This window comes from Leptonotus elevatus, chromosome 6, assembly GCF_054856555.1.
Source record: "Leptonotus elevatus isolate MCC_2025b chromosome 6, RoL_Lele_1.0, whole genome shotgun sequence".
In the NCBI taxonomy this organism is placed as follows: Eukaryota; Metazoa; Chordata; class Actinopteri; order Syngnathiformes; family Syngnathidae; genus Leptonotus; species Leptonotus elevatus.
This window is the reverse complement of record NC_141244.1, coordinates 16,881,538-16,898,679: the sequence shown is the minus strand read 5'-3', so window position 1 is coordinate 16,898,679 and position 17,142 is coordinate 16,881,538. Positions and strand designations below refer to the sequence as shown.

Below are 17,142 nucleotides of genomic sequence, written 5' to 3'. Positions count from 1 at the left end.
CTATTACCTTGCATAGTGCCTACTGAAAAGAAGAAGAAGGGGGAGAAAAATCACTGGACACTCTAGGAAAATAACATGCTTTCATCGCTTTGCTAACATTGTGCACGGACTAAATTCATTTGACTTGTGATTTTTCAAATTAAATGGAGCACAGGACACAATGTACAGTATTCACAACAAATCATTGTTGGAGCCAGAGACAACAAACGATTCTCCTAAATACCAGGGATGAAGACTAAGATTGCTTCTTAGAATCTTTTGTGTCATAGTCGTTAATCCTTCCTGGTTTATGTTCCTCATTGTTGGTGCTGTCCCTGTTTTTTTTTCACCTTAGAAGACCCCAAATGCTCAGTCAATAGAACTGATACTTGGTTCAGCATGTTAAGCACTTTCTCCACTTCAAATCAGATTGTGGATGGACGCCGGTATTAATGTGGGGGAAGGCATTGACACACAAACCTAATTAAGGCAGATAATGAAACCACCGGACTTGTGGTAGAAACAACATTCTTGAATGTTAAATAAAATAAACCCTACATGAAAAGTTATTTTTGCATTTGGGGCAAATTTATGATTAACTTTTTTTATTTTTGGGTGGTTGGTGGGTGTCAAAAACAGACACTAAGTCCAAGCACGTCCAGCAGGCATTTGGTACACGACAAACATCAAATTAAAACAGCTGCTTAGAAGCCCACTACAAAAAAATAAAAAAATAAAATCCCAGCATCCAATCACGAGGCGCGTTGTTTTGTTTTTTACAACGTCCTAATTCTGGCCAATGACGAGCCCTGGTGGGTGGGGAAAGCCTTGACGCACTGAGGCTCGTGATTGACGCAAGCTTTGTTGCTAATTTTAGCACCTGGCAAACGGAGGCTGGAGGTTGAAAGGGAGTCCATTCATTGTACCGGGGCGGGCTCTACTATTTCAGCGGCGGAATTGTGAGCCAGCCAAGCCAAATATAGTCGTAGACAGGTATTTTTAGCTTTACAGCGTGTCCCCTTTTGCATTCGACCAAAGCGATACGGGATACCGGCTTGAAAGCCCTCCAAAGTGAGCGCGCGCTCGTTTTACAGTCAGCTGATGTGACGCTGCCGCCACCGCCACACTCACAAAAACAAACTCGACAAAACCCAACACAGCAGCTGTCGAGAGTAAATCTCGCCACTTGGAAGTCTCTCTGTCCGGGGACCCGGTGTTGGAGAACGCGGCTCGGTTCGTTGGGCAAGTCACACGGCGGCTTTGGGAGCCGCGTACGGGGTCTGCTTTAGCCGCTCCGTTGTGGTCAGTGCTCGGGTAGTGAAGCGTCAGTAGGCTGTAATCAAGTTTGAGGCACATAGACCGCTCATAATGTTAGGGGATATTCGGCTTTTGGGGGAAACTAAAGGGTGAACCTGAAATACACAGGTGAGCTTCATTTGAGAAGGGCTGAGGATTATGATTTAATGACCCCTCCCATCTTCTCTTCACGTGTAATTATTTTAACAAACCTAAGCAATAAATAAATACATCTGTATTTAAATAAACATTGTATATGTTTTGGTCTTACAGGTTAGTCTTGTGCTAAAATAAAGGCAAACAAACAAGGAATGAATATGAAATACAGTTTGTTTACCTTGCAAGTGTGACATAAATTATTTTTCATAAACAATTAATACCTTAAAAACTAATTTTGCCACTTGCTTAAGATGAGATCACCTGGAAACAGTTAATGACCAATCATGGCTCAGTTTGCTGACCAAACCCAGGAAACAGGTGAGCCGTGTGATTGGTACGTCACCTATTTCCCTTTTTTTTTTTTTAAAGAGCTCAGTATTGTTCATTCGGAAATTTCATCATCATTGCACCTATTTCCTCAGCACGCGTGATGTTGTCATCAGTCGACAGCAAGTGGAAAAATTTATTTTTAAAGGTATTAATGAAAAATAATGAAGTTATCACATTATTTATAGATAAAATATTATCTTCTTACTGTTAAAAGTATTCCTTTAAGTCACAAGTCATTAAACACATCACAATTGCTCAAATTCGGCCTTCGGAGGACCCAGCTTTGCGGATTAGGTCACGGGACAGGACTCCGGTAATGATCAATCAAGGCTCACCTTTTTTTTTTTTATATATATTTTTTTAAGATGAGCTGTGATTGGGAGTTACCTGAGCCCTGAGCAACTGTGTCATTTTTAGTCAACAGCAAGGGGCAAAATGGCCGCCTCCTAAAATGGATAAAAATGGGTGGATTTAGCTAATTAACTCATCTTCCACAAACGCAACATTAGTCAGAATGCTGTTTTTAGATTAGTGGGGGCACATACAACATAGAGTATTATTGTAAAGATTTTTTTTGGGGGGGGGGGGTGATTTCCCTTTTAAAAAGGAGGACCACCACCCTGGTCTGGCAATGTTTCTTGCTAAAATGCCACCCTTTTATAAACGTTGAGATATTTTAAGTATTTTTTGTTAACTTTCCCCAATCGTTTTTTTTTTTTTTTTTTTTAACAAATGGCCTCTGATTTTAAAACTAGTTTTTCATCAATTTGTTGTTTCTGTATTTGATGCGATCATACATTTATTTGAGGTCATAACGGCCCTAGAAGTGAAACCATAACTACAATGTGGCCCACGACAAAAATATCTTTGACACCTCTGATCTAAGAGGACTTGATGAAAAGCGAATTGGCTCCTGACAGGAAAAAGGATCCTCACTACTCAACCGTTGACTGCTGATATTGGATTGACATGCTAGAAAGTCACTGTTCCTCCACAAGCCAGATGACCTCGAATCCCCCTAGAATTCATATTTGCCATTTAAGTGTGCAATGAAAGTTCCGGAAATATGCATTCCCCTGCATTGGCTAAGCTTGTTTGTGACACTGTGTATGAGGATGTTCGTGCAGTGAGCAGGGTTGTGCCAGCTGCATCGTGAACACACCATGTGCAACTGGGGCACACTTAACTCCAGATTTAACAGGGCCATAAATTTGCGTGTACATTGATGAAATGCAACTAAACATAATTTGTCCACCTATTATTAAGATATGTGATCTCCAACTCTGATTTGTCTCTCAATAAGATCACATGTCCTCCTCTGGTTTATCCTGTTCTATGCTGCTTGCCGCAAGAGTTGTAAATAATTTCCGAGGACATCTGCTGCATATTTTTTTTATAAAAGGGTGTCTTTATTTCATAAAAGGGCCTTTTCATACAGCATTTGATGTACTTCGAGGACATCTGCACAAGCATGACCCTGCATCGTTTCATGTTCTTTCTCCGGAGCATGTCTAAGGTCGTATAGAGTCAGACTTTGTTTGTGGAGCGGTATCCTCGGTCCTCAACTTTAACTGGACCTTCTCTAGCTGCCTCGCCGGTAACCTCACCATGATGACGTGTAAATCCAGATTAGCCCGCTCCGTTATTCCGCCCAGACCTGTAGTAGAGTAATATGAGATTATGACCATGTCCTTGAAATAGAATCAAACGTGCCGGTAATTAACAGTGTTCTCCTGCCTTGGAAGTCAGTCAGGGGATTTAAACACACAATGTCTGGTTTATTCATTGGAAAGCCGATTTGAAGAGGCTTGATCGAACTCCAGTTTGAATTTTACATTATTTCTCTCATAATTAGCCAAAACAAGAACATTTGAAAGGTAATTTAACATTCCTTAATAGAGACATTCCAAATCCAATCTGATCTAGATTTATTTATAGGAAAACAACACAGTTGAACCGTCGCACATGTCCTCATTAGTGTACTGACTGACTTTTTGGGCGAGAGAAGTGGGATACAACCTGGACTGGTTGCCAATAGCAGGGCACGTACAGAGAAACATTCAACCATTCACTCTAAACTCTCAGACATGAACAATACGAGAGTCACATTTTTGGAGTGTGGAGGGAAGCATTAGAACTGCGAGACAAACATGCCAAATCTATCACGTCTAAAATTGATTGATTTATTTTTTTACAGAAAGTAGTGGGACAAAATATCAAATATGTCTGTGTGATATTTGCCTAATGATTATTTTCTTTTCTACTCAGGTGGGGTTCCATTCAAGGTTTTAGGATTGAACTTCACTGAAAACAATGGTGAGTTTAAGTATTGCAGATGACATTTATTTCCTTAAGAACGAATAACGTCATTTAAGGGGAAGTCAACCTTAAACATTTCTTGACAATAGTATGTTATATGTGACCTCACGAGTCTAAACATGATTAACATTACATTTGTGGAATATGAGTTATGAAGCAAAATCCAGCCGTTTTTTCATCCATTTCAGGAGGCGGCCATTTTGCCACTTTCTGTCGACTGAAGATGACATCACAGTTGGTCAGGGCTCAGGCAACGACCAATCGCAGCTCACCTGTTTTCTGAAGATGAGCTGTGGTTGTTACCTGAGACCTGAGCAACTTCTGGTCGCCTTCTGATCTTGATAACAATTGCTGGATTTGGGGGGTGGGGGGGGGCGCTTCCTATTGAATTAAAACATTATTGTGTTTATACATTAGTCTAGTATTATTTTGAGTTATTCAAGATTACGCAACAATCAATACATAACATTTTGTCGACAGACGGGGCACAGAAATTAATGCACCCTTTTAATTTGATGTGGATAAGGCTTAAATGTGTGAACATTTGTGGAAAAACAGCCATGATGGCAAAGCATGGGGAATGCATTGATGTAGCACAATTTCGATATGTCCGATAGTTGAGTGTCTATTGGGATTGACTATTTGCATATTTGTAGTTGCTGCCTTCCAAGATGCACTCATCCTCAGTCTAAGATTGGTTTGAATGATCTCTGAATGTTCTGAACTGAATCCAAATATCCAAAAAAAAATACTTTTTCCACAAATCGAGGCGAAGGGTCATTCTAGTGTTTGAAACTGCTTGAAAGCAAGTCTCTTTCTTAACTCTCTTGAACGCTTCAACTGTCTAAAGAGCATTGTATAACTACTTCCGTGGGAGCCTTGCAGCATTACGTTGCCTCAAGTTTGAAAGTGGCACAGCTGGCAGCGGTGACCTTTCATAAGATTCAAATTAATGACTACGTGATTAATAGCATTTTTTTTTCCACGTAATAAATTAGCCACTGAACAAGATTGTGGGGAGATGTTAGTTTGCAAACAAGATGGTGGTTTTTTGATTTTCTGAGAACGAGTGGTTTTGGAGGTGCGAGGAGTCCGCCCTACAGTGATGTTATGTTCTCATTAATCCAAAGCACGCTCGTCGTGCACACCATTTTGTCTAGTCCAAATTACTGCTTTGCCCAGATTAGGATTGCTCGCGCCATTTTAGTGTGGGAGAACTGTTTTGCGCCAACATACTAATTTGCCACGTCAGATTTATGGCCAAGACAGTTTTGTCCTCCAAACCAAGAGTCAGTTTGTGAGCCGTTCCAGCATCTTGGCGGCTTAACAACAGACCCGCAGCACCAAGATGCAGTGAACTCTGGTTTATCGCAGAGCACAAAGTGAAAAGTGATTGTGTCACTTTGAATGAGGCCTCTATGCGGACCGGCCAAAGCGGCAGCACTCAGCACTCCGGTGTCACCGGAGAGCGAGGAGAGCACAGACACAGACAGAGGAAGGCTTTTATCTCACTGTCACCAAATCTGCCGCAACTGTACGTCAGAGCACAAGGAAGAGGAAGGCGTGCGGGGGTGGGGGTTGCCGCGGCGGTGGCAGACTGCTCAATAGTGGCATTCTTCCCTTTCCGTGGACGCACACACCCCGGGGGGATTCCCCCACCCGGGATTGCCCAAGTGGAGTAACGCAAGCCATCCTTGCCTTATCAGCCCAGTGCCCAAAGACAGGAGAAAGGGGCGAGAAGTGTTTCCATGAGCCGCGACACAGGCGGACGTACAGTATACCACTCGGGGCTATTAGCAGATGCTATCACATGTTCTGGCGCTTTGCTCACCAGTGTGCATTTCCACGCAGTGTAACGCAAAGCAGCGCGTGCGTAATGTTCCGTCGTCGTCGACACCCACGCTTGTTCAATGGCAGATTTATCACCTTTTTTTTTTACGGTTTCGCTGGTAAAATCTTACCACGTGAATCAGGTATTCAAAGGTTGAGTAACAGCGCGCGAGCGACCAAACCCCACTTTTCTTCGCGTGCACTTTTCTTCTTTTTGCATATTTGTGCATGTGAACAGGTTTATGAGTGTTGAAGTTTAGCACCTCCACGGCACATTTTCCATCATGCCATGGATTCATTTGCATTGTTACAAAGAGTTTATTGAAGGTCATGCAATTTTATTCCTATGGCGCGGTTATTATCTTGTGTGCACGTATTTAAAATGGGGACTCTTACAGTCTCATTACCAAAAGAAGAACACAAAGGATTCTTGCTCTTGAGCAATAACATCACGTGGTAAAATGACGCTGATGACTTTTAAAGTTTTTCAGAGGTATTACCAACCATCCTGATTTGGAGGGGGCACGGGATAGTGTTAGTGAGTCACCACAGTGGAGACTTTTGTTTAAAGGCCATTTTCAGGGGGATCTTAGAAAGGGGAACATACATGTGACATTGTTTGGCCACTGGTGTCGAAACACACAACTCAAACTCCCACTGAAGAGAACGGTGGTGACCTTAAATGATGTTTGGCGGTCGGTTTACGTTATGCCGCAGTCAATGGTTATTTAAGTTAGGTAGTCGATTGTGAACTATTGTGGATATAAAAAGTCTACACACCCCTGTCCAAATGCATTTTTTTACCATTGTGACCTACAAACCTGTACAAGTGGGAGAAACAAACATTTACAGAGAAGTAAAATTCAACCACTGAAACATTTGGTATATAGAAATATGTAAATAACTGGGAATATGACTGTCTTCAGTATTAACCAATCACATTCAAGCTATATTAAATCGGGGTTAGCATGCACACCTGCTATCGTTTTAAGTGCTTCTGGTTCACCCCAAATAAAGTCCAGCTGTTCTAGTAGGCTTTTGCTGATAGTTTTGGAGTCACCTGCTTGCAACACAAGCCATGGTCCACTGAGAGCTTCCACATCCTCAAAGGGATGTCATTGTTCAACGGTATCAGTCAGGGGAAGAGCAGAAAATGAAAGTATACAATGAAGCACAGAGGGTGTGCACATTTGTGCAATTACCATATCTCTGTTGTTAAATTTTTACATGTTTTTTTTGTACAGGTTATAGATTACATTAATGTTGGAAAAAAAGTTTTGAAATTATTTATATATTTTTATTTTAAATTAATAGTTAATAAATTATAAATAAATCATATAAATAAATAAATAAATAAATCTAAATAAATACAAATCATTAATACATTATATAAATAAATAATACATCTAAATAAATACAAATAATTAATAAATTATAAATAAGTTATATAAATAAATAATAATAAATCTAAATAAATACAAATAATTAATAAATTATTTCGTTTTTTTTTTAGATCACCAAAAATCTGATAATTAAACAGGTGTGTAGACTTTTTTTGTTTGTTTATCCACTGTGTGTGTTTTAGCTTGTGCAAGCCTGAGACTTTCCCCTGCAGCTATAGAACACCTCAGATCAGTTCACCACAGCTTATTCCACTCCCCCAACTCCAGCAAAGATTCAAGCATTTTAATCATAGAACTGGCTTATCTTGTTGAGAACAGCGATGGGATTCTCATTGTCTTTGTTTCACTCGAAAACTGGTATTCAACACAAAGAATATTTGTCTTCAAACCTTTAAATAATGTATTGAGGCGAAGTATGCGACTGTTGTTTGATCTCGTTATTCACCGTAATTACCTTAAAACAACCAAAGATATCCCCCTGACCACTTTTTCCTGCCACTTTCTAAACCAGAATCTCCTGCAATATACAAAAAACTGACTAGGCTATTGTAAACGGCCTCTATGATTTGAATTGAACTGAAAGCAGTCAAAGACATGTCCTCAGCACACCTCAGCGGTTTCGTTCAGTTGATTACCAGTTTGGATAATTACAACTCTCTACCTTTTAATTATCAAATTCCAATATGTCTTGCATAATCAAAGCCGACTCCTTATTTTTCATTTTGGATGTTGAAATGCTGCTGCCAGAGAATCTAGTTCAATAAACAGAAGCCGTCGCTTCAACTTTCACCCTGACTTGTATATCAAGCTAAGTAAAAGTTACCAGTACATTAAAATATTGGAACATTTTATGTACTGTAGAGTGCTATTAAATTGTTGAAGCTTGGATTCAGCTCTTTTTTTTTAATGACTTGCTGATGAGACTGTGAGCTATAGTCAATTGTCTTAAGAAAAAAGGAAAAACACCTTGAATTGAAAATGTTGCAAATTTGATCAGTTGTTTGATAATCATGCTTAAAGGCAATTACATTGTATTATTGAAAATTTTGACGCCAATAGTTTCCCTTTTACCCCAATCGGCTCTGAATATTGTTTATCGACCTCCTTGACTACTAATAATCTGTATTGATATCGGCCTCTCTAATTTTTTTTAGAATTAGTTTGGTCTTTAGAGTGTCTTCCCACCTACCAAATGTGAAATGACAAGTCAATTTCTTGTGCCAATTTAAAAAAAAAAGTGTCTTTAATTAAACTGTTTTTGACATACAGTGATATATAGGTCGTGCTAAATTAAAGAATAGCCATCTCACACCAACTTTATCCACCCATGACTTAGAAGCTAACTGTGCTAAGATTGCCACTTCGGTTTGTCGCAAGCGACAGGCAGACCACATGGACACACTATCATATCGAAAATGAATTGCGTGAATCATACCTGTTGGCACAAGATGGTGGGCAGTGGCTGATTTGCATGAGTCAGGACAGCCTTACCCAAAACAGATTGCTCTAAATAATTGTTTAGAGTAGGCGACATGGATTAAGCTTTAATTATTGATAATTGTGAACCCAACTTCCATTATGTCTTCAAAGAAAATGAAAGAAATGCATCTGTGGATGTAATGAGACATAATCCATCCACGCACTTTTGCCACTATTAATGTTAATTGTATAACCGAATTGAGAAAAAAAAAACATATTGTTGAGAACTGTAGTAAAAATAAACTACTGAGTTAATGTGGTATGTGATTTATTTGGCTACGTTCAGAAATAACAATTCACATTCAAACCTGTCAAATGGGAGTCATCACACACCTGCCACAATTTAAAGTGCCTTGGATTAATAAAATGTATCTGTTCGATAGGCTTTTCCTGAGATTTATTTGTTTTCTAGCGGACGCCTAAAGTTGTTGTGCTAACACTGTCTGGTATTTGGAACTGTTCATAATTTCTCTTACCTTTACTCATGCCTGAACAATGGCAACCACAAAGCATGATGTTGCCACCGCCATGCGTCACCTGAAGGTATGGTGTTGTTGAGTGATGAGTATATTTGTGTAATAGTTTTGGAATTTAGTTTTGATTTCGTTTTCGTCGTTCGATTTTGTTGTTTTTAATTGTAATTAGTTTTCAGAGCGGATTTGTTAGTTTTAGTTTTTTTTTAATGTGTCATATTAGTTTCGTTTTAGAAATATTTTGTGTATTTCTTGTGCGCAATATGAAAAAAAACATCACAATGACTATTGTGTCGTAAAAACTCAACAAAAAGAGAATTTTAAAAACACCCATCACCAATTCGAATATAGATACTAAGAGTCCACAAACTAAATGGCAAAAACAAAAAGACAGACTTTTTTTGGGGATATAAATATAGTGTAAAATTTAATTTTAGTTAGTTTAGTCTTTTATTAACACATTTTTTTTCATTTAATTTCGTTAACATCACCCCCCCAATTTTCGTTTTGTGTGTGTGTGTGCTGTAGCTTTTTGCAGTTTGTATTGATTGGACAGCTGAAGCTTTAAAAAGGAAGTGGAGGAGAGAGACAGAGCTGCAGCAAAGAGCTGCTCTGTGCAGTAATCAAACCGGGGTCTATTGTGTTGTGGACTAGCTTTTGTACATGGTGTGGGTGCTCTACCACTTAGCCTACAGCAACCCAATTTTAGTTCGAGTTATTTTGCTAGTTTTAACCTTTGTTTGCACCAAATATGCCTAGGAATTTTTGCCAAAAGTTTAAACTTGGTTTTATTGGACTTTTCCTACATGCATTTGGGAGAATTTAAGGCTTCCATCTTGTCACACCACCCCATAACCTAGACATATAAGGAAAATGGGAGATTGTTGTCACAAATTCTACACGGCTATTACTTGGCAGAAATTCCTTCAGGTTCTTTAATGTTGCTGTCCGACACTTGGCAACCTTCCTGACTAGTTTTTTGGGATGGACAACCAATTTAATGATTATGTTGTCACTGTGATCCATTGTATATATAGTCAGTATCTTAGAATTATGTTGCACCCTTCTTCTAACATACCTTTAGACCGTGCGATCCCTCTGCTGCTGTGGAAGCTCTCTGCGGATGCTGAAAAATGTGACTACAAAAATGTCAGCTTTGTGTGTGCTGACTCTAATTTAACATGAATTTGAATATGATTGGTTAATTCTAATCACAGCCACATCCCAAGCTCTGAAGGGTGTGCACACTTGTGTTGAAGGATTTACTGAATTAAGGTCTCGAGAGGTACACTAACGTCTCACTAGACATGGGTGAGGATGGTTCAAACTCAAATGTTTTTAGGACGTGAGAGGTTTTTTTTTCTGGAATTGTACTATCCCCGGGGCACTGGAACTGTGGAGGTAACGTTCACGTTTATTATGCGAGCAAAAATTGTTTTTGTGTGCGTTAAACAGCGCTTTTATGATTCCTACAACTAGATCAACAACTTTTGAAATCCAAACAGATGGATGTTAGTTTTAAAATTGCTTCGCAAAATTGAAATGTTGAAATTGACTGTATATAGGTATGCATGAGCAATAAATGTCTACAATACTGACAATATGAATATACTTAAAAGTAAAATAGAAAAAAGTAAAATTAGCTGTATTTGTCTCTCAATTGTGACACTTGATTGTAATAATGAATAATAATAATACATTTTCATTCAAAGTAACTCCGTTTTGGACCTCTACAACCAGAATGCAGAAACTACCTGTGGAAACAGCACACTCATCTGCGGACAGTAGTGTCTGCCCCTGTGGGTTTCATCGTGAACCTCCCAGAAACTTGCAGTGTGGAATTAGTAAAAAAAAAAAAAAAATCCATAACAACGATAGTCCAAGATGGACGAGTGCCAGTGTTTCTACTGATTCTCAGCCAGCTGCATACCTGCAGATCAAGTACTTAACTTGCCACTCCCCATGACTGTAACCACTCACTTATTTAGTGGGAATGCAGTGGCTATAAAAGCAGTCATAAGTTGTTGCTGACGTCCAAAGTTTGCAAAAACATACTAACACCAACTACTGTATAATTTTCTTCCATATACAAAATTAAAATGAGGTTTTATCGGTTTTCCCAACAGCATTAAGATTGGGGTGAAATATTTTTCTTCTTCCTGGGGCAGCGTAAGAATTTTTTTTTGAGAAGCACTGATCACTGGTCGCTTCTATGACTTGGACTGCTTTATGTTCATCCGACTCACTGTTGCGGTATTACGAGACATGGCGGACAAGTGCTAGCTCAGGGGTGCTCAAGTTCGATCCTCGAGAGCCCCTGTCCAGCCTGTTTTCCATGTTTCTCTCCACTAACACACCACACAAAGCTTGCTGATTAGCTGATCATTAGATTCAGCTGTGCTGCAGGAGGGAAACATGGAAAACAGGCTGGATAAGGGCTCTCGAGGACCAAACTTGAGCACCCCTGTGCTAGCTGGTTCATGCTTCAAACGTCCTAACATAGAGGTTGGACCCTGTCAACACTCTGCAACACACTTCTTCAAGTAAACTTCTCTCTGGCAATAAACATTGTCTTCGTAAAATGGGATTTTCTTTATTTTATTTTTTTAAAGTTATTTAAGAAAAAAAATATATATATTTTTTTTTAAAGAGCTCAGTATTGTTCATTCGGTAATGTCATCATCATTGCTCTAAAAACGGATTTTCTTTTATGCATATTGTGTAATTGATTTGGAACCGTTTTATTTATTTTTCTCTCGACCATAACATTTGATTTGGCATCTTCCATCTTGGCAAATGACTCGAAACGGAAGCACAATGCCTTTTGGTTTGGCTGAGTTCTATTCCATTCCATTCCTCGCATAGGCGTCAACAGGTAGAAAAACCAAACCAAAGACCCGTGACTATTTTTATTTTTAGAACCTAATTAGTAAATAAATCGGATAGTTTAGTTGAGAGATAAACCAAACACCAGGAAAATTTGTACACTGAGTGAATTAAAGGCTTTGGAATTACGGAAAAGTACACAGCAAATCGGTCAGTGTTAAATTTCCAGTGTTCGATCAAATATGATCATAGAGTAAATTTCTTTGAGTGTTGAGGTGGATGTTGGGTGTAACCAGAAAGCATTACCTTGAGTGTTAAATTGACCACACCCTCATTTCCGGTGGAAAGAGAAACATTCCTAATTTCCAGCATGCTGTCGGCATTTCAATAGCGATAAATCCAGTTGTTGTTGTTGGAGCGGCGTGGCTAAGTGGTAGAGTGGTCATCTCGTAACACTGAGAATGTGGGTTCGCCAGGCCAAACTATCCTTGAGCAAGATATTGAACCCCAGTTTGCATCAGTAGTCAAAATACAAAGTACTTTGAGGGCAAAGGAGGAAACACACCCTCTAAAAACAGTTGGGTCAAAAGTAACCCAATTATGGATAAAAAATGGACCAATACACTCAATTGAACCCAACTTTCTGGGTTGTTTTATACAAAATGACCCAATTTTTTGACCCAAGTAAAGGATCTGACCAATATTTACGAGTTGTTTTACACTATAAGACCAATTTCCTGACTCAAAATTGGGTCAAATAGACCCAAGTAGAGGATCGGTCCATTTTTGACCCATAGTTGGGTTATTTTTAAGCCAACTGTTTTTAGAGTGCACTATATAAATGAAGTACCATTTACCCGAGTAAAGTATAGTTTGAGTTAATTTTTTTAACACCGACACTAGTGCAATACCCTCATATATGTTTAAACACCAGAGTTAAGTGTAGTTTGGTAGAACTGAATGTTTAACACTACTCAGCGTTTACCAGTGTAGATTTTTAACACAATAAAGTGTTGGAGTAACACTGGTTAAGTGTGAAAAAAAGTAACTTTTAAAAGTGCCAGATTTACATTCATTTGCGAGGACACACATAAACACTTTTCTAGTGTTACATTTAACACTCTCAGTGTTAATCTAACACTGGCTATTTTGCTATATAGCATATCAATTTATCACATTTTATGTAGCACTTTACCTCATTAGCGACATGATTCAGCTGGAGACTACCCCAGCTGACTTTGGGCAACTTTCCTCACTGCGCCGCTCGTCTGACTCTTTACACCTGTCCGGTTACCTCAGGGAATGCTGTGTTGACCTCTCTTTAAACCTTCCATTCACTCCTTCCTCTGTGCTCTCTTTCCTTTTCCCCTGTCTTTTGTTTCCCCCCTCCTGGTCCTTCCCTCCATCAAGGGGAACTTCCACTGCAGCCCCGCATCCAGGAACAGGCTTCCACTGTGGAAACAGCTACATAATACCGCTCAAGTGTACTTTCCAAACGGGGGGCGAGGGAGAACACACGCATGCACGTACAGCCCCCTTCCCCCCCACCCCATTTACAGCTGGGTAAATAAATGCCCCATGCCACTATTTTGCGTAAGTACGGTGTCTGTGTGCTGCCCAACGGTGATTCGCGAACCCCCCAAAAACGTCGGTTTTGTTTTCAAATTTGCCTTCCTCTTCATTGACGAGTCAGCACCCAAACAGTGCACAGAGCATTTTTTTCTGATGTCACGGTGGTTAATCCACCTTTGAGTATTGATGGCTTATGCAGAACACACACCTACAAACACAAACAGAAAGAGACAATACAAATCAGGCAACAAAAAAAAAAAGAAGAAAAAGACTTGATGAGTTTAACAGGATTTGTTAATGGATGATGAGCGGTTGTCTTCATGGGGAATTGGCTCAATTGTTGCAGAAACCACAGCATACTGTACTGAGAAAACCTTGTGCACTATTTGCGAGTGTGTCTTTGCAACCATTTGTCCATTCATCCAGAAAAATATTTAGACCTTTAGGTCCTTTCTTGAAACAAAGTTGGATGTACTGTATATTGTGCATTTAAATACGTACTTTATGTAGCACGTGTGATTTTGCTTGTGATTTCAACATAATTGACATCTTAAGGCTATTGCGTGTCTTACTGGAAAACTAGGCTGACAATTTGCAAGTTTAAAATGTGACATTGTTTTATATCTTTGACTATTATGTGAGCTTGCTTTGTATATGTTTTGCTGCAGGGTTGGACTTGATATGTTGATGACATATCACAACCACTATTCATTGGGTTTTGTGTAAATGTGCCTCAAAGGCTTGGTTTCTGAGTAAATGATAAATGGCTATGAAATGAAAAATGCATTTCCTAGTCGGGTCGAACAATTTATGGTTTTTGGATAGAAATCACGATTCAAGACAGCGCGACCATGTGATCGCCAATGTTGTGTGTGTCAATCTTATCACGTCACACAGTTGCCTATCCTCCTTTGTTTTGCTGGCGGCTTGCAAGGGGGGAATGCTAGGCGCTAAGCTAACTTGCTCTGCAATAAGGTACTAGTGGTGCACCGATCAATAGTCCACACTGCAAAAACTGAAATCTTAAGTAAGATATAATTTCTTAAATTTAACCTAAATTTGTTTATTTAGCTTTTTTTTTGTAATTCGCTTTTTTTATTGGGGAAAATATGCAAGAGCAATGCAATCATTCTCAATGTTGATTTATAGTATCAATCCCTTCATTTTAAGCTCATATAGTAAACATTAAAGTAAGTTTATTTACTTCCCTGTTTGGGAATGGAATTAAAAAAACACCCTAATTTTTAGGTCATTCATCACTCTTGTTGTTTATGTAAGGCCTACTACAGGTTGATTCAACCTCAACAAGCTGAGTCGTAGATGTTAAAGTGTCGTCTTGTGCCTTGAGACTCTCCTCTATTTTGAATTTAAATTCCTCCTATCAAGACAGCGGAATAGTGGAAACTCCTTGGGAATGGGTTCCATGGAATGTCTGGGCAGGATTCCTTCCGTCTTTTCCCCAGTGGAGTTGGCTCTTCATGTACTGTAAGATCATCAGAGCGCGTTATGAAAATGGACCACAGAACAGTCATCTTAACACAAAAATAAGAATTAAGAAAAGTACAATTCAGCTGTTTAAAAAAAAATAAAATTGTGCAATACTAAATACATTTGTGTTTAATTTTTAAACTTTTAATTTTCTTACACTATTGGTCCAATGTTTTGGAACACCCGGATGTAAAATTTTCAGTCATTAAAAGTCAAGCAGTTTCAGTCCAATGAATAGCTTGAAGTGGTATGTGCAATGGTAGTGCATTTTGCTTTAGATTGATTCCACAACTACTTTTGTTCTCTGATTTCATTTCCGTGAACAATGAAACATGGATCTGCGTGGAAAAAAAAGTTAGGAAAAATTGTGATGTTGTAAAACATTTGACCGGAAGTGTATACTAACACAATGTTTAATCTGTGCGCAATTTCACAGTGCCTTACAATAGTATGAAACATACTTTTTAATGCCTAATACCTTTGTCTTATTTTTAATGAACACTGAGGCATACTATATTTTTAAGATTGGTCATGATGGTGGTACCTGGTTTATAATAAATTTGGACTTAATTAGACTTTATTTCATTTAGACTTAAAAAAAATAAATTAGTTGGTTTTCAGAGCCGTTTTTTTTAGATTGTATTAGTTTTTATTTATTTTTAAATTATTTCTGTTAGTTTAGTTTTTCTTAGTTTTAGTATCAGTTTTAGTTTTTTAAATATACGGAGTATTTGTCAAATGCAAGATTAAAAAAACAGGTCACTAAGTATTGTGTAATAAAGTAACATAAACTAATCCATTCTTTGACCTTGCTTCTTCTGTACATAAATGCTGAAGTAAATACAATGACTAATGATGGATGATATAAATTAACAGAGACAAAAACTAAGGACATTTTCCCTATAATTATAGCTAGTTTAGTTTTTCTTTTTCTTTTCTTTTTCAAAAAGCATTTTGAAAATGTTTAACATGTTTTTTTTTTTATTTTAGCCTTAGTTATTTCATGAGTTTTTGTTCGCTATAGTTATACTTGTTAGTATTTTTTTTTTTAGGACGTGCTTGCTAAAATATGTAATCACGGGTAACCACGGCAACAACAGAGACACTGTTCTCCTTATTACAAGCTACTGTACCATCACTAGGATTAGGAAGCTGTTATTTTAGAAAGAAAATTGCGTATGTCTGTATGATAAGTCATTTTCTTTTTTGCCACTCTGACTTCTTATTGGTTTGTATTTTCTCATACGGTTTTTATGTATCTTGGTCTTCCTCCCCCAACACTGGAATGTAACTTCAGGTCGACCTTGTGACTCATCTCTCCCACACTGACCACACCGCCGCTGTGCTGTGCGGACCTAGTCTCCCATGCAGTAGCGGCATACACTCAAAATCTGACACACATTTGCGCTGACCCATACTGTTGCGCCACACACTCTTTGTGGTAATTACCAAACAGCTGTTCCTGCGCAACGGTCCTCTCGACCATGATGTCAGAGCATTAATGTGTGTGATTGTCTGACGTTGGAGTGTTTAGTGTGTATGGGTGTCAGTGCCTATTTCATAATGGAAGGGTCAAAAGTTATTTGGCCTCTGTTGCGTCTTGCTCTTCATCACCAGTTGGGAAAATGTGTGTTTTCCTCTTGTTGCCAAGTCATGACCCACTTTTATGAAAGTTATAAATGAAGCTATTGTTAAAAAACATCAACAGTTATTACATATTGCTGCTACATTTTTCAATCAAAAATATCAAAAACCTACTCTGCGGTTGAGGAACGAACCCACAACCTTCAGGTTGGGAGACAGCCACTCTACCACCTGAGCCATGCCACTCCTGCTGTGGGTTAGTATATTGGTGGTGTCAGGCAGGATCCAAGAGACCTATTTTTGGTCTAATTTTGGATACACCAGCAATTCAGTACACTGGCAAAACAGCAAGAGTGGCATGGCTCAGGTGGTAGAGTAGCTGTCTCCCAAGCTGAAGGTCACAA

At 38.8% G+C, this 17,142-nt stretch overlaps 1 protein-coding gene across 6 annotated transcripts in view; it reads left to right on the top strand.

Annotated features, from left to right (window-relative positions):
* Window positions 1-835: 835 nt before the first annotated feature.
* alg2 (ALG2 alpha-1,3/1,6-mannosyltransferase) overlaps window positions 836-17,142 on the top strand; it is a 72,256-nt gene continuing 55,949 nt past the window's right edge. For 3 of the 6 annotated variants that reach the window (XM_086077979.1, XM_086077977.1, XM_086077976.1), the window contains exons 1-2: window positions 836-972; window positions 4,033-4,080. The gene's annotated coding sequence lies outside the window, so the exon portion shown is untranslated. Of the gene's footprint in view, window positions 1,405-4,032; window positions 4,081-17,142 lie in introns of all 6 variants that reach the window. The other 3 variants (XM_086077978.1, XM_086077975.1, XM_086077980.1) reach the window with 2 other exon arrangements.